Source organism: Equus asinus, chromosome 24, assembly GCF_041296235.1.
Source record: "Equus asinus isolate D_3611 breed Donkey chromosome 24, EquAss-T2T_v2, whole genome shotgun sequence".
NCBI lineage: Eukaryota > Metazoa > Chordata > Mammalia > Perissodactyla > Equidae > Equus > Equus asinus.
The window spans coordinates 16,078,975-16,102,544 of record NC_091813.1 but is presented as its reverse complement, the minus strand read 5'-3'; the positions used below and the strand labels follow the sequence as shown (position 1 = coordinate 16,102,544).

The window sequence follows — 23,570 nt, the reverse complement described above, 5'->3', positions numbered from 1 at the left end:
CATTTTTCAGACAATAATCTCCCCATACCCCACCCCTTTGTGATTTTTTAAAAAGTTCTCTTGGTGATTCTGAACTATCTCATAGCCCAGTCACACACTTCCACCTCTTCTCAAAACCCGCTGTTTAGGGACTGTGAATAGATTGTTTCTGAAAGGTCCATTAGTGTTCTAGAAGAGTCAGTTAATTTCACATAAGAACCCTTTCATCTTAAAAGAAGTCCTTTTTTTTTTAAATCAAGGTTGGCGCAGACCCAGGAAGACTAAGAATCTGAAAAAATGCAATTTCATATGCGAACACTTGTAAATAAATTAAGAGGAGAGGATGAATACTGTTAGCATGGAGGCTGGGATGGGAAGAACTGAGATGTTTTTCTGACAGATTGAGGTGTGGGGGTCAGCTAACCTTGGAGGTGAGGGTCATTTCTTTAAAAGGAAGGACACGCACACATACATACACCCCTTGTGAAGAGTGGTAGCCTTTCCAGAGAGCAGTTAAGGCTATCCTGCACATAAGCCACTTCCTGCACGTATAGAATGCTTACAAACTCGTGCCTTTACGTGTCTCCTTGCTCTGACTTCAGTTTGCATGTCAAAAAAGGGTATCTTAAAACTGGTGAGTTGATCTTAGGAAGTGGGGGCAACCTTTATAATGATATTGGCGAGATTTTTGTCAGGGCAATTTTCTACTGTGTTAACCAATAATGTGTGTGTCTCCCTTCCTACTTCACCTCTCAGTTCCTCTTACTGTTAATTTCACATATGTAGTTAGTAAGACAGTCCCAAGAACTAGTTAAACACAATTTTTTTTTTATGAGTCTTAACTTTAGCAGATTCATACTATTTTATGATATAGAATAAAGCAAATCAAATATCTAGAGACATTTTTCCTGTTGGAGTTTAGGGTGAAAGTGCCCTCCCCTAGTTTTGGAGACTGGAGGGTTAACGACGAGGCAAGGCTGTCAACAACCAGAGGCGTCTCCAGTCCTGACTTTCCTGGAGTGTTCTCCATTTCTCACTTTGAATGAATGACCTGAGTAAGAATGCTAAGATTTTCCTTCTTAACCTGACTCTTTTCAAAAGCATGGTGTTACAGACAGTCCTTTATGGTAACCTTATTTTAGTAACAGTCAGGTATATAAACTGGTCAAGTCTGATATGACTGGGTCCGTCATCGAGCTATAAATGTGACGTTAACATAAAAAACTGTCGGGAAATGATCTCCCGCTGTGAATTTTCCCAACAGTTGTGATATACTTTTAAAAGCCTTTTTTATTTAAGAAAATTTATTTATCCGAGAAAGCTTAATTGAGAAGAATACTGCATTGGTAAATTGCTCTGTTCAGGACAACTGCTGCTGTTTCTTTTCAGATTTTGAAACCTAAGTCCCAAATCACAATCTGAATTTAAGAGCCTCAAGTAATAATTACCTTTGTGTAATGAGCAGTTCTTAAAAGGGTCTGCCGGTTTCCCGCAATCTTTTACAGAGTGAGCAGAGCTATATCCACTGATAACCAGCTGCCGAGGAACCGAGTGAAACCGACTCCAAACTTCTCAGCTGTTGACAGGCTTGACTTGCTGAGAACACTGGTTAAATATAGCACACGCGAGCTCGGCTCCTCAACAAAGTCATTGCTCTGACAGTGTTGTGAAGGGGGCAGAAGACAGAAACCTAATCTCAGAACCCAACAACACCTAGCAACAGTTGAAAAAACTTTTAAACAAAAGTCTGGGTGGGAGGCATACGACAGCCTCCAATTTCTGCTGATCAGGATTTCGGGGAGAAGAAGCTGCTTTCCCCTTCTCTCTACTCCGTTTCCTGCATGACTTCAGCTATTGGCTAGTCCTAGGAAAGAAAGTGGGAAAAGCTTTTTCCTCTGTATTCTTTTGGGCTGGCTAGTTTTCCAGGACTCCAGTCTCTCTTGGGCTGTGGGACAAGCCACTGGGTTCTTCAAAGGATAAGCTACCTCCATAAAGGACATACCCTTGCCTAAAGGAGCTGCTGCCAGGTAAGAGCCAAATAAACAGCTACTTATTCTCTTCAGAAATTTCTGCTTCCACGAGAAGAGAGTTCTCTCTGATTGTGTTGTCTGTTTCCTTGGCTTCTTTACTGTTGCATTATGTGATAACACAGTTAGAAATTATGATAATCATTGTGGATTATTTTTAGAGAATCAGAAACATGATCTCTTTCTCAGAAGTATATGTATTCTTTTTTAAACACAAAGATTGTTATGATGCTTTAATAGCTGTCAAAATATTTCTGCCAAGTTATCATTCTTTGGCAGGTAACAGAAACATGACAAAGGACAACTTCACAGCTCCTTCCACGATTAGGGTGGCCAGCCAATGGAAGGGATATTTTCCTAGAAGCAAAATAACTTTCATGTATTGAAACTAGCTGAGCAGCTTGTGTGGTCAGTGAGAGGGAAGTCCTGCTTGGTGTTTGTGCTTGTGACTTCCTGCTGCAATCGCTTCTCCTTCTGCCTGATTCTCTAATTACACGGGTACACCTTGTGCTGGTTCTGACCTTGGTGCATATCACCCCGAATGCTTCTAACTAGGCACAAAGTATGCTTGGTAGTAAATCACCACTTTTGTGGTTACTGAGTATGAACTATTCAGGGGAATGTTATTTTGTGTTTTTTTTTAAATAAATTGAATAATTGCTTGTGTATAGATAAAACAGATTCTGATTTTTAAAACTAAAATTGAATTTATTAGAAAAAATCCTTTCTTGAGTTGCATTTAATGTTTAATGTAAGTGTATGAGTATGTTACCATAGTGTGAGGGAAATCCCCCTTTCATCAGTTAGTATATTGTTTCCCCTTCCATGAGTTACCGTACAATTGTATCAGAATTGCCTAGAGTGTCGAATTTCACGGTGAATCTGACAAACGTTATCGCTGTATGTTGGTGAGGTGGTTGGTATTGACACCTGGTGTCTGAGGTTGAGTTGGATTGCATAGGAAGTTTGTTCCTGTAAATGAACATGATCATTCGAATGAATATTCTAATCTAAGGGTAATATCAAAGAAGATACAGATGCACGTTTTAAAAGGAATTTTGAGTCTATTTTGTCAGCCTAAGGAAAAAATTTACCCAAGGCCAGTTTTGAATAAATTGTTTATTGACAGATAGGAATGTATCAACCCTTTCAGTGAATGTTCTTATTTTAAGAAAAACTAATTAATGCTTATATATTGTATGTTAAGGAAAATGAAATAGTACATACATTTCAGTATGTATTATGTTTTGTAAGTAAGTTAAGCTAATCGTATATAATGAATGTATACAAGAAACAGTGCAAAATGCACTCTGGAAACCTTGGTATCACAGAAGGAACCTCCTGGTGCCTTAGTGGAGATGAAGTATCTTTGTCTTGAAAGAGTTTGAAAAGTCAGAACTAAATGCTTTACATTTTTCTTGTTTTTATCTTAGGAAGGGTCGCATTGTTGGCTTATAAACGTATGCGTAAGGCCAAAGCCAACTATTAGTTCTAGGCATGTGATTTCTTTTGGAGTCAGTGGAACAGTGTATAGATAACTGACTATAGCATCTGGCCCTGAGCGAGAGCTGTGTTTCCTGATGAATTGATTTGTGAGTATCACTGTCTTCATAGATATTAAGTTTACCCTTGAGAATCAAAAATAGCTCAGGTTAGACCGTGTGCTTTCCTCCAGTGTACAAACAATCAAACGCTCCACAAACCACGCAGATTCTGTTCTCTCGTTCACTCAAGTTTGCGTTTCCATGTTATTTTGGAGTCTTCCCTTTCTCCTTCACCGGAAGAGTTGTTAGGTTCCATTGCCGTATCTCCCACCACACCAAGGCCTGTGCCCTTTACTTCAGTCTGGACTGTAACAATGCTGCTCCCTTCCCACCCCTCATTGCCATCCAAACCATCTTGCCCATAAGCATGGGGTGAACTTTCCTAAAGCATTGCTATGCTGCTCTCTCTACTCTTCAGTTATCTTCCTGGACTCCTGGTTGCTGCCAAACAGCTACCCTGAGTACTTTGAAAACCTTCTATCATCTGGCACGTACTTAACTTTTCCAGTCTCAGCTCCCACTGCTCAACAAGTGTCCCTCTGCTTCAGATACTTCAGATTTTGGGCCATTCTCCAAACACATGCACGGTGCATATTTTAGTGGTCCACCTCTGCCAGTTCCATTCCCCTGCCTGGAACGCCTTTCCTCCCCCTTCCGCTCTTTAAAACCCAGAACAGTTCTGCCACTTTCGCAATGATTTCCTGGACCATACCTTTGAGAAGTGATTCCTTCTTAGTTTCGACAGTTTGGTGCTCCGTTAGAATAGGGTACTTCGGAGCAGGGTTTGCTTCTTCCAGTTCAGAACAATTTTATGAAGGTGATCAGCTGAAAAGCATGGTCTTAAGAATCACTTGACTTTGGAGCTTTTCAACCCCATGCACATTGTAGATGTTCTATTAACAGTTTTGGCTCTAGAATTTCTTTCTTTTCTTTTTGTTTTTTTAAGATTGGCCCTGAGCTAACATCTGTTGTCAATCTTCCTCTTTTTTTCATTCCCCAAAGCTCCAGTGCATAGTTGTGTATGCTAATTATAAGTCCTTCTCGTTCTTCTATGTGGGGTGATGCCACAGCATGGCTTGATGAGTGGTGTGTAGGTCTGCACCCAGGATCTGAAGCAGCAAGTCCTGGGCTGCTGAAGCAGAGTGTGTGAACTTAACCACTCGGCCACGGGGCTGGCCCTTGGCTCTAGATTTCTGATAACAAGTATGTAAGAAAATATAGATAAGTATAAAATCAAGAAAAGCAGCTGTTAAGTGTGGTTAATAGCTTTTTATCTCAAAAATTTCTCAGGGGAAGTCTTCACAGTTTTACCATGCACAGAAAAATTGCAAGTAACTGTAACTATCTATGCTCATGTACCTGATTGTGGAGATGATGTCCCTCTCGAGAAGGAAGTGGAAAAGGGACTGTGTAAAGGCTGCCTATATACATGCATGTCCTCAGTACGCACCTTGACCTATAGACAGTGTAACGCACAGACTGGCATCGTCTTTTGGTGTCAGAGTCTCCTCCTGGTTGCCTTTGGTACTATTCGTTTAAATCATGGCTCTTTCTATTTGTGGGCCACTGTGGATTTGAATCTGGCCTTGAACATTAAAATATTTAAATATCATGTTAGGATCCTTTATTTTTCTTTTCTCCCAAATATTTTAAAAAAAGAAACACTTAGTTTTATTTTTAATCACTCACAAAATCTGTAGACCTACAGTGTGAGGGGAAGCAGGAATCAGGATTTGGAAGCAATTTTTTCTGTTTCTCTAAAGAAAAGCGTTTTCTTTATGTTTTAAGATGGCCAAGGAGGTTGAAATTACTCTTCCAAACGGGTGTTCAGCAAGAAGCACTATGGGATTTTCCCAATTAAATTTGTGAAATATTTAATATATTCGTTTAACAATGGTTCCCCTTTGGTTATAATTTTTACTTATTCTTTAGAAGTGAAACTTTGTAGTAAAATACATATTCTCAACTAATGCTAATTATGTTTTTCTTTTTTGGAAGATGAGCATTTTTTCATAAAAGAGGTGACCTAAGAAAGAGGGTTTTACAGAGCTTGTTTCATCCACATCTTCACTCATCTGTCTCATCTTATTTCTTTAAGCACGTGGGGTTTAGAAAAGCAGCGTCACGGGGCGTGTCGGAGCAGCTTAGGTTGAGCTCTATTTTAGCAGAAAAGTTCAAGAAGAAAAGACTGGTAACAACTTGTTAGAAAAATGGCCTCTAAAAGCCTGCAGTATAAATTTGTTTGTACATTAATTATTTTTAATGTATGTAGCAACAGAATAAAAGGTAAGCTAATAAAATACATTTTGTTTCCTTAAATCTGAGTTGAAGACATGAAACAAGGACATATTCCTCAGCATGGAGGAGGCAGGAAAGGCTCTAGCTTAGGCAGCCAGATGGCCTGGATTCCAGTCCACTGTGACCCTGGGCAAATGATTCTCTGTGCCTCAGTTTCCTCATCTGTAAAATGAGGATAATAATATTATCTTCCTCCTAGAGTTGTTTCAAAGATTAAATGAGTTAATAAAACTTACAGTTGCCTGGTAGACTTTTCAATAAATATAAGCTGTTATTCTTTATTACCACACCTTAAGTGTAATTATCTGTTTATTTTTAATGTGCTGCACACAAAATTCTTACATACGGATAGCCTGTGAACTCAGGTTCATAGATCATAGGAAAGGCAGAAAAATGCACTGTTTCAGTTTGGCATCCTGTTTGGGGCATGCTTTGCTGCCGGGTACGCTGAGAAGACAGAGTTTGAACGCCAGCCAATAATTTAGTGAGGAATTTATGTTTCAAACCCTCCCTTATCACTCAGCAGTCTGCTGTCTTACAGAATCATTACTAAAAAGGCTAAGAAATCCCCCGCAGCATAGACTGTTCTACGCTTTCTATATTTGCACTGGGAGATGAAGTGTGTTTACACACAGTGCTGGGTGTCTCTTATAGACGACGACACCGGGTAATGGATGGCAACGGAGACTTCCTCCTCCATGGAGGGATACGTTATTAAATTCATCATTCTTTATTTCTTCCCTTAGATGTTTTGTTTTGTTTTACTAACCTAGTAACAGATAAAAATGAAAAGACCAAAAAAGGTCATCTCATGCTAGCTTCAACCTTACCAAATGGAAATGAATTCTTGCTATTCATTGCCCTTAATCCTATTCATTCTTCTTAAACATGACAAGAAAGTATATCCCAAGGCAAACAAAAAGAAAGTGTTATATTGTAAAGATGTGTGTGGATATTATGGGGCGCTTACTACTCTGTATATTTAATTTAACAAATACGTTTATGAAGCACCCTTGTAAACGGGGCAGTTTCTTAGTAGCATTAGTGTCACAAAAACTTTTTGCAGGGTGGTGATGGTTTAAACTTGTCCATTTTGCTTTATTTTTCCCAATTGAAAGGATGAGTTTCTAAAAGATAAGGCAAACTGAGTTTTAGCATTGTCATTCTCAGATGAAAACCTTGTTGCAGAAAGAAAGAAAGAGGAAAGGAAGGAAAGAAAATAAGGAAAAACCTTTTCCTGGCTTTACAGAATACATTATAAAGGTTCTAGGCCAAAATATAGGAACCTCAGGAAAATATATTGGATTATGTTCTTTGTCCTTAAATGGTCAGTCCTCCTCTCAGCTAATCAGAGGGGGGAAGAAGCTGCAGGCAGAACACAGCTTTCCCTGTGGCAGTAGCTCAGACAGTTTAATTTCAAAGGCCAGGCAGCAAATTGTGGAAGAACTTTGAATAAGAAAAGTCAAACGTGAACTGAGCAGCTATAGCTGGCTGTTACCCCAGCAGATTGCAGAATTTGAGAAACTCCCAGCAGAGAGCTGAAGAAACCCCTCGTAAACCAGCACTCCAGACCCTAAGAGCCCAGTTCAAGCCACGGCAGCGCTGAAAAGTCAAAGGAAAGTAGGTGTTGCTTTTCCTTTTTGGGAAATGGTGTCAATGTGCATAATGTTGGGTGATTTATGTGTTTCTGAGGTCTGTGAAAGACAGACTGAAAAAGAATTTTTAAAGTGAATGCAGAATTTATCTCATGTAATCTGACTTTAATGGAGCCCTTAGGGTCAGGGATTTTTCTGTTTTTGCTTTCTTGCTTAAACGCTGTCGCCTCTATCTCCTTCACGAAAATACAGATGAAAATGATGACTGTTGCTTCACTGGACAAGGACCTTATATGCCTACACTTGAAAACAGTCTTTTTTTGCTTTTGCAGTAAACGTAACTGCAATCTTCCCAAGTTACTTTGAAGAAATGAATTATCTGTTGCTTATCTTTGTAAGGAAAAGGTGTAAGAAAGCCATGAAATGGACATATCAGGGTTGGCCAAATACATTCTTTAAAAAATGATTTGCTAAAGATTTAAAGCCAAAGGACAATTTGATTGAAAACAGTAGGCTGCTGACATCACCAAGGCAATCAAGTTACTGCCAACTTGCCTTGTTTATCTAAAAGATCTTTGCAAAAATAAGGTTTTCCCACACACACACATGAGTCATAGGCGATACAATAATAGGGATAAATGGACCTTATTTTTCTTTATATCTCTTTAATATACTTATGTTTTAAGTAACTCATTTTAAGGCCTGCTTCTTTGACTGAGGACCACAGCACAGCAGGAAAGGAAGAGGCATTGCCGAGTTCATAATGCTATTTCGGTGTGGCGGCCTAAGTCCATGAGGAAATGACACCCTGGGCCTGTATTTGGAGCCTGGCAGTTACTGTGACAACAACACACACTAATAGAAAACAAAGATGGTCTGCTTGCCAGGGTGAGCCAGGAAGAGTTTTGCCAGCTCAGATGTTTCCTAATTATTCTATAAGTCTTGAAATGTGACACTGGTGGTGTTCGAGGCTCTTTGTGTTTTGTTAACTGTTTAGTGAGTGACACGTGCTAGAAGAGCAGCCTGGCGTTTGGACGAGGGAGGGACCTTACACACAGCTTAACTTTCACATACTGTCTTGATAGATACCATTCTTTGGGTTGGACACCACCAAACCAACTACTTTGGTCACAGCCTGCTGTTCTGGCCCTTGAGGAAGCCAGCTGCAGTGGTAGAATTCACTCCTCAGGGGCCCCTCAACTTTGGGAACATATCCTCACCTTCTGTATTCCGTTCATTCCACAAATCATTACCCGGCATACCAGGTGTTCCGACCAATGACCGGGACATCTGAATCCCAATTCTTATGTAATGATATAATAGATAATATAACGATAATAGTAGCTATATATAATTATATTTATCTACATAACATATATATTATGTAGCTATATATAATTATTTGGTACCCATAAATGATGATAATAATAGCTAGCATAGACTGGAGATTATTCTGTGCCAGGCATTGTGCCAAGCACTTTACATGGATGATTTTATTTACTTCTCATAACAATCCTACAAGGCACCATTTTTACCATTTTACAGATTAGAAAAATGAGGCTTACAGATGGGAAGTAACTTGCCCAGTGGTAGATTTGAAATGCAAATCCAGGCAATTTGACCTTATTTAGCTCATGTTTTCACCACTTTCTCGAAATGCAGGCAGCTGTTCAAGGAAGGCCCTCACCTAGGTGACTGTGAGGTGTTCGGTGTTTTAGTGAAAGTTGTAGAACACGACACTGCAGGGGGTCAGCTGCCCCTGCAGTCGGAAAAGATTCACAAAGAGCAGAGAATTAAGAGATTCAGAGTCAAACGCCAACTGGGGCTCTTCTCCAGGGTCCCGAAGTAGAACCAGAAGCTTCCGTGGCCAGTGGAACTGGGCAACCCAGGAAGAGCTAGGCCTGAGACGCTAGAGCGCAGACACCGTTCTTCCACAGTTACTGACCGGGCAGTGTGGTTCTTGGTTTCTACGTTGCTGAGTTGATTCCCTGGGAGAGGATGCATAGAGTGCTTGCTTTTATGAGCTGTTGTGGCTACTATTGTAGCCAGATACTTTGATACCATAGGGGTTTTGGTCTCTTGCTCCTGTTGACAACGCAGAACTTTACCTTCTATTGTAACATTTGAAATGCTCCGCAGATCTCTGCCTTCATCCTAAGCATTGGGGTTGTTAAGGGGGTTCAAGAGGGAGTGCTACAAAATATTTACTGCAGCTGTTGGTAGCAATATTCCTTGAAGAAGCCGTAGGTGACGTGTGCACATTGGTTGGAGGAGGCTGTGAGGAAGGGGACAGAAAGTCTCATTCCATATAAGGGCTCTTATTGGCTCCCCAAAACTTTGTTTAGGTAGTAAGTTATCAATCTAGTAGCATGTTGTTCCTTCAGAAAAAAACAGAGAGCTTGCTATAGTTTAAGGAAAATTACCTAATACTTTTCAGCCAGCGGTTTGCTACTGTGCGGCAATGACATGAGACATTTTATTGTATATTTTATTTAGTTCTTTTATCTTTATTAACCAAGAGTTACCTTTAATGATGCTGAATGTCTGACTATCCGGATACAGTTGTACCTTTTGAGTTCCAGTGTACATGCATGGCATTGAACCTTTGGGTTGTCTGAAGTAAACGAGAGCAGTTCGAATACAATTTTGAAGGAGCAGAGAACACATTGCTTTTTCTTATGCCAGTGCCCATAAATACTTTTCCAGTCTATCAGATATCCCAGATGTGGGACTGAATATCCCAGGAAGGGGAACTTTTCATGTGAAGTGAACACATCACAGATTGACTCTCTACCCCCTGAGCAATTCTATTCTATGACTGAAAACAGTATCTTTCACAGCTATATGAGCACACTCCAACACACACACAAACACATGCTCATTACTGGTCCATGCACAGGATTTATACTACTGGCTTGACAGGCTAGCATCTTCCTGAAACAGACATACGTTTTGCTCTGTGGCACAGATCTATTTAATCCAATCCAAAGGAAAAAAAAAAAAATAAAGGTAGACGTGTTACATTGTATCAAGATTCTCTGCTTCATTCACATGATCTCTCCTGATTTCCTTACAACAAATAAACTCAGGATTTACCTTCTGTCCTCTCCTGTCTTTATGTGAAAAGGGGGTAACAGTGTCAAAGGAGGGAAAGAATTAATGTTATATTTTGTGGAGACAAAGGGCTTGGCTGGTTGGTTTCTGGAAGTACTTTTTTTCTCATTTAGTTATTCTAAATTTCTCTTGGCAACAAACCTGAGCGATAATTTCCACGTTAATCTTTAGCTAATGCCTCTTAAATGGAAGATATTAACAATTTATCATATTCATTCAAGAATTATCTAAGACATTCTGTGAGAGCTCCCAGTTCTCCTGGCACTTCTGTACCTGGTATGATTTTGAGCAAGAATGGGGCTCTGAGTCTTACACTGTTGATGATTATACAGCATATGCAGCATTGGTGCTGGAACCATCCATACCCGGCAGGAAACCGGAGACGGCGGAAACCTCTAGACTCTGCGCTCCCCTGGAGCTCTGAGATCATCTAGTCTTGTGGTTCTCAACACTCCCTTTACATCAGAATCGCCTGAGTGCTTTAAATGTGCAGCTAGCAGGACTGTGCTCCAGAGTTCTGCCTGAGTGGATGCCCAAGTAGTGGTCTGTTTTGGAAGATTTTGTATGATTTTAATGTGTATCGAGAGTTGAGAACCAGTACAGTCTCATCATTTTAAAGAAGGCAGTACTAGCATGAGGGAAGAGAAGTCACTTGGCAGAAGTTACAAAGTCCTCTGAGTCCTAGTCGATTGCTTTTTCTATCACATGATCGTAAGAACGAAGTAGCTGATGTTAGTGAGTACTTTCTACGTGTCAGACACTAACCAGCTCATGAGGCAGAAATCCATACGCACTACCGTTTACAGATATGAGGGCTGAGGGAATTGTCCAAGACCCTGCCAGAAGCAGGTGGCAGGTCTGGGATACGAGTCTGGGCAATTGGCCTCCTCAGCTTGTGCTCTTAATCACTTTGCTATTCTGGAGCCAACTCTGAGGATACAAGGCGTTGGATGGCAGCTGCCTCCCTGTTCCAGCATCTAGGGTCTTGTGGCAGCTGGCCTCGGTCCTCTGAGTTCCCACTAACAAGGTTTTCTGCTTGACCTGAGGTTGGGTTCTTGCCTTCTTCTCTGCTTTCCCAGTAGGTGGGCCAATTGGAGGCAACCCATGCTCTTAGAGACCGCTCCGGGGTGCTCCATTTTCCCTAGTGACTTACTTATGTTTTATCTTTCCTTTCCCTTGTGAACCAGTATAATATTTTCTGCCTTACTTTTGGGAACGTATTTTTTTTTACCTTTCCATGGAAATGCTACCCGCAAACTCTTCTCTTCTATTCAGATCCTGACTTTCCCCAAGCCCTATGAATTTGGCTCGGTTCACTGTTTGCCCTGGGATTCCCCTGCCTAGACTTTCATACCACCCTCTAACTTCTCGTGACATCAGCAACAACAGGAAGAGATTAATCACTTTGCTTCTCCTTTAGCAGCAGGTGCGTTGGAAACAAGGTGGTCTGTCCCATGGAACTGACTGGCCGGCGGGGCAGTGTGCTCTGAAGACCTTTTAAAGTGTACATTTTTAGGTAGCATGTATAGAATTAATTTTCTGATTGATTCTGTAAATTGGAAATTCTACAGAGCAGGCTTTTTCAAACTTAGAGGAAAATCTATATGCATTGTCTGGTTAAATGAACTTTACTAAGATGAAAATCACCCATGGCAAATACTGTAGCACAGATTTTTTCCAAGAAATAGAAACTAAACAAAAAGTGAAAAATTATCATAATTATTCTACGATAAATATTTTCATGTAAAGTTAATGTGATAAATAGATTCAGGTATGACTTGGGACTGTTTTCAGAATCACGGTGCACAAAACAAGTGCTCAATAAGTGTTTGTTACATTGATTCCATTAAACGGCATGGAATTGAGGAAGTAAACATTACTAACCAGTTTCCACTGATTCAACTGAACATAATTTTTTTTTTTGATAAACAGAGGAATAACAATCAGTGACCATGGGTGATTATTTCTCTGCTTTTCAGTATTCTTGAAAACCTAATGGTCACATATTGCTTTTATAACAATACAAATTAAAAATCAACAAACATTTTAAATGTTCATTAGAGTGTCAGAGAGCAACCAATGCATAACTAAATGAGTGGAAGCTGGACTGTGTAGCTATGATCAACAATGATATATACGAATCCCGAGTAACAGACTGCTACTCTTACTTTGAATATGGTGGTATGAGACACAACTGTTGACACAGGTCTAATTGCAAATATTTGCCACTCATCTTTTCACTCATGAGCCGCAAAACTCATGAAAAAAAACACAACCAGGCTCTTATTGTGGTTTATTAGCTGAAAGTTCTTTCATCCTTGGAAATCTATTTTGGAGTTAGGGTTGCTCCACTCCCCTACAAGTGGTAAAGCAACAGCTGCCGTTTAATTAATGTTTCTGTTGACAGCTCCAGCTGATGAATACCACTGAAGGTCCCTATCGGCATCAATACCGTGCACAGTACCCCAAAGGGAAATATTGATTATAGTTGCTTAATTGCCTTATTTCACCATAGCTCTCTTCCTTGCATCACTTCCTCCAGATTCCAATGATGCTGTTATTTACATCACCATCCACATCTTCCAGGGAATAAAGTCCCAGTGGAACACATGTGTTCCTGGTGATGTATTGTGATGGAATCTCACCAAAACGAACATGTGAAACGCTGAGCTCAACGGAGAAGAGGACAAGGGGGAAAACCAGATGAAAGTGACATGTGGTTTCTCAGAAAGTGAAGAATTTTGTCCTTTCAAGAGAGAGATTAGAGAAAAAAACAGATTTCTTGTTTTTCCACATAGTATTAGTGTATGTTTATAACCCTAAAACTTGATTTATATCTGCATTATATTATTTCAATTTCCGTTCCCTGACACTTTCATAGGAGTTGGACTTCAACACTACTATGACTACTATTGTGTGAGAATTTGAAAGGATTTGGGCCATGTGAAAGGGACTAATTGTAGAGTGAGTTCCACTCAGTCTGCTTATCTTGAAGAACATGCCTTGGGCTCAATCAGGCAAGGCTGATGCTGGCAGAGGGGCTGGGCTGGGCTGCACTGGGAGCAGGTGGAACACAGGATCCAGATGTTATGCATTAGATGACAGAGTGGTCCAAGTTAACAGCTGACATCGGAGGGTCTAATGTGATGTTATAGGGTGTCCCAGCAGGCGGTGGAGCATGGCCGTGTTGACACAGGCAGGGAGTCAGCTCTTGGTCAAGCCTACCAGCAGGAGCAGGGAGGAGAGCAGGGAGGGAGGGGTTAAGGACAGGATAGTTCTGGAGAAGGAGCAGTCCTAGAGACTGTGAGTGAGATCCCAAAATTGTAACGCAGTGTCAAAATGGCTAAGATGCTAAACCCAAGAGTACTGGGCTGGAGCTCTTTGTGTCCCTCCTGCTTCACGTTTAGTCTTCAGGGTCATCCATTCACTAAATATTTCTTAAGATTCACATGTGTCAGGCACTGAGTTAGGGATTGAGATGCAATGGTGAATAATATATTACCTCTATCCTACAACAAGGGTTCCAGGGAAGACCAATGGCAATTTCAGCGCATGTGACTAGCGAGTAAATGATACGGTGTGAGCACTCTCCTGGTTTTGGGTGGTCAGTGTTTGGTTCAGAAATCGTGGAGGAGATAAAGTGACTCTTGCTGTGGGAAAGGGGGACTTGAGAGGCTGAACGCGAGATAGGGCCTGACAAACAAGCTTTAAGGGAACGCAGCAGAAATGATGCGATTGTAGGGCTCAAATATCTGATTTGTTGCAACAAGTCCACATAGCTTTACAAATGGTAGGAACCTTGTAAGTTGCACTCTTTCTGCTTACGTGATAATTTTAATGTTTTTAAGAATAATGTGATGAAGAGAATGCACTGTATACATATATTTTCATCATACTTAAACTTGTATTGGCCATAACTTGCCAGCCAAATATGCATCTTATGGCCTGGAAAATTCCTGACCCTCACCACCACTCCCCTTCTGAGTATTCTTTCAAAACAGTGACTACTCTAAAAGGGAGTGATGAATATTTTTATAAAATTACTTGTTTTAAGACTTTTACAGGCTTGTACACTTTGAAAAATACTTACATATATTCAATATTTCAAGTGCCTAACTGCTGCTGGAGCAAGAAACCTGTGTGAATTGCCAGAAAATTTTTAAAGTACAAGTTGGGAACATTGCCATACCACATATTTAAATGAATTTTGAAACTGCACTCATTATAACACTTTGGTAGTGGTGTCAGAATCAGTTCACATCAGATGAGGAGATCAAAGGAAAATAGTAGAAAGCCCAGCAAAATAGACACCTACATATAAGAATTTAGTGTTAGGAAGGACAGACACTTCAAAACAGAAGAGAAAATTTGGATTTTTCAATCAATGGGGTTGAAAAAACTGGAAAAAAATGAAATTAAATCTATATGTTACACCTTATACCAAAACACATTCTAGATGCCTCAGAAATTTAAGTGCACAAAAATGATAATGAAATACTCAAAAAAATATATATAGGTGAAGTGGGTAAGATCTCCCTAAGCAAGACAAGAAAGCAGTAAAAGAAAAGATTAAAATATTTGACTCCATACAAGCTGAAGGAAAACCTTTACACAGAAGAAAACCCACCTCATGAACAAAGTTGAAATGCAAACAGTAATCTAGACAGAAATGTTTGTGACAAAAATAATCAAGGACAAATATCCTTAATATAAAAAACTCTTTTAAGTGAGTAAAACAAAGAGACACAGCAAAAGAAAAATGGACAAATGACATAAGCAATTTGTAACAAATGTGAAAAACTAACTTCACTGATAATTAAAAGTTCAAATTAAAAGAAGACAGTATTATTTCAACTAACACATACACAAAGACTCAAAAGAATCCAATTACCCAGGTTGCTGAGGGTGAGGAAATGGGCAGTATATACCGCTGTTGGGAAATCAGCTAGGACAAGCTTCCCGAAAAGCAATTCGACAAAATGCGGTGAAAATCTTTATATTCAGAAGAAAAATAAGGCCATTTCCATTTTGAGAAATAGGAGAGTCAAAACATGTGATACTTTTGAGAATGAATTGTTTTCTCTTCCTCTTATTGTTCTCAAATATTGTCTATTGACTTCCAGAAGTTTGGCAGACCTAGAGCTCATATTTTTTTAAAAAAAGCCCACATCGTTCTTCCTCAGTAGCCTGATAGGATTTCCTAGGAGGGACTTGTTCCATCAGAGTTGTTGAAAGAAGGCTGCATGGTCCATTCTGCCTAATCTTTGAAGTGCCGGGTACATCTTGATGGCAATGTATTTCCTGAGTGATGTTTTTATCAAAACATAAACTAATAACCTAAATGGACACAGCTCTGACTGGATCATGAGGGTGAGAGACCAGGGGGTAGGTAGATAAAATGGGCACTGGAGCATGGAACTCCTTGCCTTTGACTTCTCTTTATAAAACTGCTCATGCTCATGGGGCTTATAGAGTTAAACTAATCCTGGAAAGCGGTACTAAGGTTCAAGTTTGGGGCAATCTGCTAAATTCATGAATTACTCTGAAAAAAATTGTTTCACCATAACATAGATAGTGATAGGTGCTAAGAGATGATTGACTCCAGTCCCTTTTTATAAGAGATGAACCTGAGACCCAGAAAGTTTGACTTTCTCAAGGTCACATAGCTTATGAATGCAGATATATGAGTTCACAGACAAGCCAGAGCATTGTGCTGCATACTTTTCTGGAATCCAGAACACTACTTGACTTGGGTTATTTCCCAGTATACCTGTTGCATAAGAGCTGATGATCTCTCTGTCTCGTCATGCCCCTGGCACCTCCAGACGCTGGGCTTTTCAGAACACTGGCAACTCACTACTCATCAATTCTGTCTGTTATTCCAGGGGATGGAGGGAGGCTGGGTTTTGAGTTGTGCGTGGTGTGCGTGTGTCCTGTGAGGGGTCTTGGGAGGGTGGTGCATGGTGTGTATGATGCCCACCTACTTCTCACTGGTGTGAGAGCAGGGAAGTTTTGTGAATGGGCGGGGAGCAGTGAAGTGAGTGAAATCCCACCTAAGACCTTGTGTGCTAACACCTTGTGGTTTTTCCTGGGGAAGGCTTTTTTTTGGTGGAAGCCACTCCTGAAAGGTTAGCCAGCGTGAAGGTGGGCGCTAGGTATTTTAAACCAAGCTGGCATCTAGATCGTCTTTTGCTGTTAGTCCAGCAAAGAATGTGCTGGGGTGAGAAGTGGTGGTTTACCACTTTGTTTTCCTTCCAGGTGTCCTTTTTCATATACTGAGCACAAGCGAATGAGTGCCTTTTCCTCTCTCAAACCCACAGATAAAGAGGAATGAGCCCAAACATTATATATAAATCTGTTAATTGAATGTAAGTGTGAATCATAGCACCACTGTGCTTTATTTCCAACTTCTATTTGGTGATTGCTAGGCCAAGTAATGTAACAGTGCAGTATTCAATGAGTCCATCACATTGTCCCCTTGTAGTCCTCTGTTCTTTAACAGCCAAGGCAAGGAGGATAGCCTCAGGTCCTTGCTTCATATTGTGCTGTGTCGTCTCCCTTACCTACTCATGCTGTGATGCCGGGAATTGTTTCCCCGTCTTCCCTTTCCATCTGGGTTCAGGCCTTGATATGTGCGTTTTTGTCCCTTCCCTCCCATGAGGGCCTTCTCCGTCAGGCTTCTAATCCACTTTCCATGCTTTGCTGGGCTTATTCCTTATTCTCTCCTCTTTTCCTCCTTTTCTGAACCTTCTTTCTGTTATTTCTCTGCTTCAGCCAGTCGCAGAGCATCCTTCAACATTAATATACATGAAAGCTACACAGATCAAGACACTTTTATTAATGTTACAGAGAAAGTTGTTATTCACAAAGGATAATTTGTTACCAATAATTAATCTTCAACTTCAAGATTTATTATCAATTTCCAATCAAAACTGTTAACCCCAATCACTCTCTGAGAAATAGCCACCTTGGAGGAGCGACCTGCCATTTCTTCTAGATTGTTGTGCAACAGAGCAATTTGAAGTACAAATTACCATTCAATGTGGTCGTTAAACCATACGCTTGGAAAGAGGAAGATGGTCTGACTTGACTCTCTTCTCAGTTTTGAATGTTTACTTTTCTACTCTGGAACTTGAGGCTTTAAGGGGGAATGGTGTCTATTACACTACGAGACTAGAAGGACGCGGTTTGAGTACAAGGATTGTAAAGGATGTTCAGTATACCAGGAAAAAGTCAGAATCTTGATTATGTAAAATCCTCAGCTGCATTCCAGAAACTTTTCATCAGGGCTTTATTTAAAAGGAGAGTTATAAATGCAGACTTAAAATATGTATATGGAATGGATTGGACACCATTTTCTAGAATATTCTGGGAAGGATTCTATATAATGAAGTTGTGTAATGACTTTCATTTACCCGACTTAGTTTTCTCACGAATAGTGATTGATTGATTTGTTTACTTAGTTCACACCAGACTGAAGGTTGCACATCACTTCCTGTGGTGTGTGTGATCTACACTTAACCACAGAAGCAATTGTCTGTGTATTTTTCTACTTACGGCCCAATTAAGCTGGATGACAAATTAGAAACAATGACGCCAATAAGACCTGATCTATAAACTGTCATGTGAATATGACAAGCATTAATAAATGAATATTAATTTTAATATAACTATTATATCTATTGGTTTCAGAAAGAAAATAAATGACAGAATAATAAGAATCATAGTTACTTTTATTGAGTGCTTCCAACATACCAGAAACTATGCTAGATGCTTTATATGCTTGATATAATAATAACTGTTTTTATTCCCATTTTAAAGGTATAATCATGCTATTTTTTGAATTCTTCCTTAAGACATGGTCTGACTTCTTGTCACCTAAAATTTGGGCTTATTTGAAACTCAGATATCTAGGTTTTAGAATACAGGGTGCAAGCCCATGAAATAACATTTTCCCTCATGGATTTTCTACTACTTGATAGCTTTGATTTGCATACAGAATTCACTATAAAATAAAAAAAAAATTACCCACAAAGATATTATCAAAGTCAAAAAAATAAACCATATATTCAAAGCCATTTTAACTTGTTAAACCTCAGAAAAGATTTTTGTTTCAATAATATATTAATATTATATATTATATGTAATATGTGTGATCTAATGTGTAGTAATATAACAATATATTGTTAACACGTGCTGGGTTGTCCTCTGTATAGAACTGTGGGATGGTGGGCGATGCCCAGCCACCATAAATACAACAAGGACTGTAAGCTGATGTGAGGAGAGGAATTGAGTGAGCTCTGAGCCATCCATTGTTTTACGCCTGATTCCCCTCATGACTGGTTCAGGTTATAAAATATAGTTTTCCCTGTGGAAAGCTAACTGCTGTTAGTGACATCAAATCTTCACCCTTTTCTATGACTTGTGTTGGCCAGCTCCCACTGTGTGTGATTTATAATTCAAATAACTTGATTTATACTTAAGATACATTTTAGGGGAAATTTTAAATTACACTCACTTTAAAATAGAGATCAATTAAATTTTGTCCGATATCTTCTTTAATGAGTGCGATAGTCTCATGGAAGGAGGAAGCCTTGTGCCTCCTCTGGGGAACCTAAAAAACAGTTCACCCACTGCCCCCAGGTCAACTGCAGACCTTCTGCGGAAACGCTGCCTGGAAGAAAAAAGGAACTAGCATCTCAGTGGGACAAACAAGTTACAGGGAGAGATCTCACTTTTTTCCCTCTGCGCACACTGACTGTTCCTGAAGGCGTGAGACTGCTGGGTCTGGCATATGGCTAGTTATCATATGATAATCACCTGGAGTAGTGGCGACGGCATTAAACACAGAGTGGGTGTTTAACTGAAGACTTTTAATGAATTACAGCCACATGAGTGCAGCACTTCTGTTGTAGTGAAAAGTTGGAAACAAACATATATGTGTAATAACAGGGCATTATTAATCAAGAAAAGGTGGAATATGAGTTGCTCTCGGTACATCCACATAATGACAATCTCTGCAGACATCAAATATGAAAGAGTAAATGGCTATTTAATAAAATATTAAATAAAAATAAATACATTATAAAAAATATCTACTTTAAGATTCTACTGAAAAAATTCGAAGACTATATTCCAAACATTAACAATGGTCATCTGTGTTTGGAAAGATAAATGTGTGATTTTAAACTTCTACAACAAGTATGCATCATATTTAATAAGAAAAAAAGTTGACGTTATTTTAAAATGACTTAATGGATTAGTTCACATGGCCAAATAAATAAGGAATATTCCATTTAAACTCAAAGTCTAATAAGCTATTCCCTGGAGGGCATAATGCCAACATTGTCTGTCTCTCTGTGTATGTTAGGAAGCTACTTTCTTTCCTAAAAGACTTCCGGGGTTACCCTAGAGATCTGGTAGGGGTTGTCTTATCTTGTCCCAAGTAAAACTATAATGTCTCTATATTTTTAAATAAAACAGTTCTTGGCTACCGTATGCATGGACATTTTGCTTTCCCCAAAATGCATTTGATTTGATTTTTTAAATTTGAAACAATCACAAACTTGCAGAAAGGTAGGAAGTATGGCACAAAGGCTTTTCCCTGAGCCCTTGGAGAGTTGGTTCCAATCTGATGTTCCTTCGTCCCCAGCTCTTTGGTGTGCATTTCCTGCAAACGAGGGTGTTCACCGCCATAGCTAGGACACAAGCTTCAAGATTAGGAACTTTACATTCCTACATTACTATCATCTAATCCTCAGCAGCCATCCAGATTTCCCAGCCATCCCAGCAACGCCCTGGGGCAAGACAATGTCCTGGGGCAAGAGAATTTATTTCCGAATCACATTGTGTTTAGTTGTGGCTCTTTCGTTTATTTAAGTCCGGAACATTCCTCTAGCCCTTCCTGGACACTGCGGAAGATTCCTGGACTCATGTGTTTGCAGCCTGTCGCATCATTTGCAGTCTGTCTGATGGCTCCTCATCATTAGACTTAGCTTATGTCCCTTTGGTAAGCATTTGTTTTTAATAACCGAAAATGTCTTCATAGAGACCAGAATTAAAATGTTATTGACACAGGAAGGCTGTAATCTAAAATTGGATTTCCATATGACTCCATCCTTTGTAACTGTAACATCATTTTTTATCTTAATCCAGCCTGCTTCGCTGCCTGATGGGAGGTCTCCCCAGTGACTGCCACGGTGCTCTAGCTCAGCGTTTCAACCTTAACACAACTGATGTTTGGTGCGGGATAATTACTTGTTGTGAGGGCCTGTCCTGCGCATTGTAGGATGTTTATCCTTACACACCCTTGGCCCCTACCCGCCAGATACCAGTAGTATCTCCCATTCCAAGCTGTGACAACCAAAAGTGTCTTTCAACATTGCCAAATATCCCCTGAGGGGCGGAATCACCCCTGGCTGAGAACTCCTGGTTTAGGTCTTCTCTCCCGCTGGTCTGAACTCTCTTGGTGTTCAAATCCTCATGAGACAGAAAAAGAATAGTTTAGGCAATTTCTTTTCTTTCAACTGAGTTCTATCTTCCTTTAAATATAACCAGAATATTCTGTCACATTCTAACAATGTTATTTTCTTTAATACTAAATCTGCTCAGTTCTGAAGTGTTTCTCAGTGGTCCCCTGGCAGGACATGAGACTTGCGTGGCTTAAGGTGCTATTTTACTAGCAGGCACCAGTCTTGGTGAGCACCTTGAAAACAAACCAACTAACTTCTTTGGTGCTCGTATCTCTTTAAATGTTGTTCATCTTTCTAAGTCTATTAAAAAAAGACAAAGACAAAAACAGACACCTCACATTTTCCTCTGTAATAAATGGGACTTTCTGATTCCCTGTTCTCTTCATTCCTTAAGGGCACTTACTGTTTGGTCTATACATCTGGCAAGGAATTATTTTCCATTCAGCACTTGATTTTATGCCTTCTTGTTTGTTTGCTCATTTCACTTTGTTGTTTTGTACTCCTATCTAACTGGGGCTCTTGAAGGGAGAGACGTACCTCTTCTGTGATCCCTGCGACCTTGACATATGGCCGAACTCTGTACAATGGATGCTCAATAAATAGGGGATTCAATTCAACTGCTTATGCTGGAAGTGGCTAAAATCTGAGTATTTTAGAATATGACAGATTCCCACCAAGCTTACCTCCAGAAAGTGCAGAAAAGAAATTCACTAACATATACCAATTCTTCTAGCATTTTATATGTTAGGCATTTGCCTTAATGTTGTCATGAAGCCAAAGGAAGTTCTACCCATTCTGTCAATAGAAAGGTAGGCTCATGGCATGTAGACGAGTGTCATATGGGCAATGCTCTGACTTGCACTGTCCTACGTTGAGGAGTGCTTTTTTCCTCTATAGTTTTTTCATTTTGTGAACAAAAATGTGGCCAAGTGCCCCTCAACAATTTCAGAATGAAGGGCTCCAGATATATGCCAACACTCCAAAGTTATCATAGCAATGAGCCAAATTTTTCTCTTGGTAAGTTTGATTAATTACAACATATTATGGTTTTTTCAAAAGCAGTTTTTACCTTTCATCAAGTTCAGGATACTCGTGTTTTATTTTTTGTTGACTGTAGAAATAATGAGACATTTCTACAAACTTTCACAAATATAGAGGTCATATAAGATTTAGTTGTTGTCATGGCCAGCTACTCAGAGGAGCACTAACGTATTTTTCCAAGAAAAAAATTTTATTTTGGGCTTAGTGAGAAAAAGACACTTTATTAAAACTAACTACAAACAGAGCAATTCTTCCAGTACCAAATTGGTAAACTTCTTAGCGGTGCCTGTAGTGTTTCAACAATAAATATTTTTTTGAGGTGAAAACCAAGATGTAAATGTAAAAATTTTTAATTATTCCAAATGTTCAGTAAATAAATCAAATGAAATTCTTCTTTAATAAGTAATGAAATTGTTATGAAAATGTCTTAAGAACACACTGTTGTTTTTAAAAAGATGAGACCAGCTCTGAGTGAGTACTGAATGAACTTAGAACAGCTATATTCTTCAAGATGGTATTTTTTTACTTGCCCTGTAGCGTTGTGCGATCTTAAATACAAACCACTATTGTTACAAATATAGTGACTGCAGAAGTATATCTCAGGCAGGCGTGGGGCTTGGGTCTGTTGGCCAGTGCTGTACCTGGAAAACTGACCTTCCATTCACCTCAACATACAGCAAGCTCAGAAACATGCCAGAATTGTCACCCATCATACCTGTACACAGGTAGGTACTAATCTAAGACTCCAAAACATAAAGATTGGAAGAAACAGCACGTTGCCAAATTCAGTCTTTAGGCTGGACTTTTACTTTTCTTTTCTCGACAACTGTTCCAATATTTCTCTACCTTTCTAATTTAAGTTTATACTTCTAAGAAAAGGAAGTGATGGCAAGAGGGTATAAAACACCTCTAAAAATGGCAAATGGAAGCGTTTTAAATGACCCCAGTAGAGCTGGGCACCTTTAGAGGGGCCGGGGAGCAGGCGTCGGCCGCAGTTGCTGGGATGGCTTCTGGTGCCCCGCAGTGCAAGCGGTCTTCAAGCTCTTCCTGTGTTCTTGACTTACCTAAAGGCAGTGAAAGGACCATAAATCCTTTGCTTGTCCTTATTGAGATCTTTCCAAAATTAAATCACTTTCACATCTGGAACCCCTTGTGGTGATTAAAATTTCTCTGAGAAGCTGTTGTATTAAGGCAGGAAAAGCACGTATGATTCAATTTCTACCTATATCATATTTGGCTTTTATTATAAATGGAAATGGCTTTCAAGAGAGGATCCATTATTTTCATTTAAATGTAATATAATGAACTCAGTGCTTCCATTTTAATTTTAAAAATAAATGTTTTACTTATTCCTTTTCCATTACTGATAAAGAAGTTTCTTTTTCTTAAAATTCCATTGAATATTTCATCATTTTCTTTTGGATTTTGCTTTCATTGTTCATTTATTTGACACATATTTCTAAGGACCTGCAATGTCAGTGTTTCATAAATAGGCATGTT

At 39.5% G+C, this 23,570-nt stretch overlaps 1 protein-coding gene across 5 annotated transcripts in view; it reads left to right on the top strand.

The window, feature by feature from the left end:
• Positions 1–995: 995 nt before the first annotated feature.
• The window catches only part of FILIP1 (filamin A interacting protein 1), a 193,866-nt gene continuing 171,291 nt past the window's right edge, over positions 996–23,570 (top strand). For 3 of the 5 annotated variants that reach the window (XM_014868640.3, XM_014868639.3, XM_014868638.3), the window contains exon 1: positions 996–2,006. The gene's annotated coding sequence lies outside the window, so the exon portion shown is untranslated. Of the gene's footprint in view, positions 2,007–7,194; positions 7,469–23,570 lie in introns of those variants that run through there. The other 2 variants (XM_070496413.1, XM_044757470.2) reach the window with 2 other exon arrangements.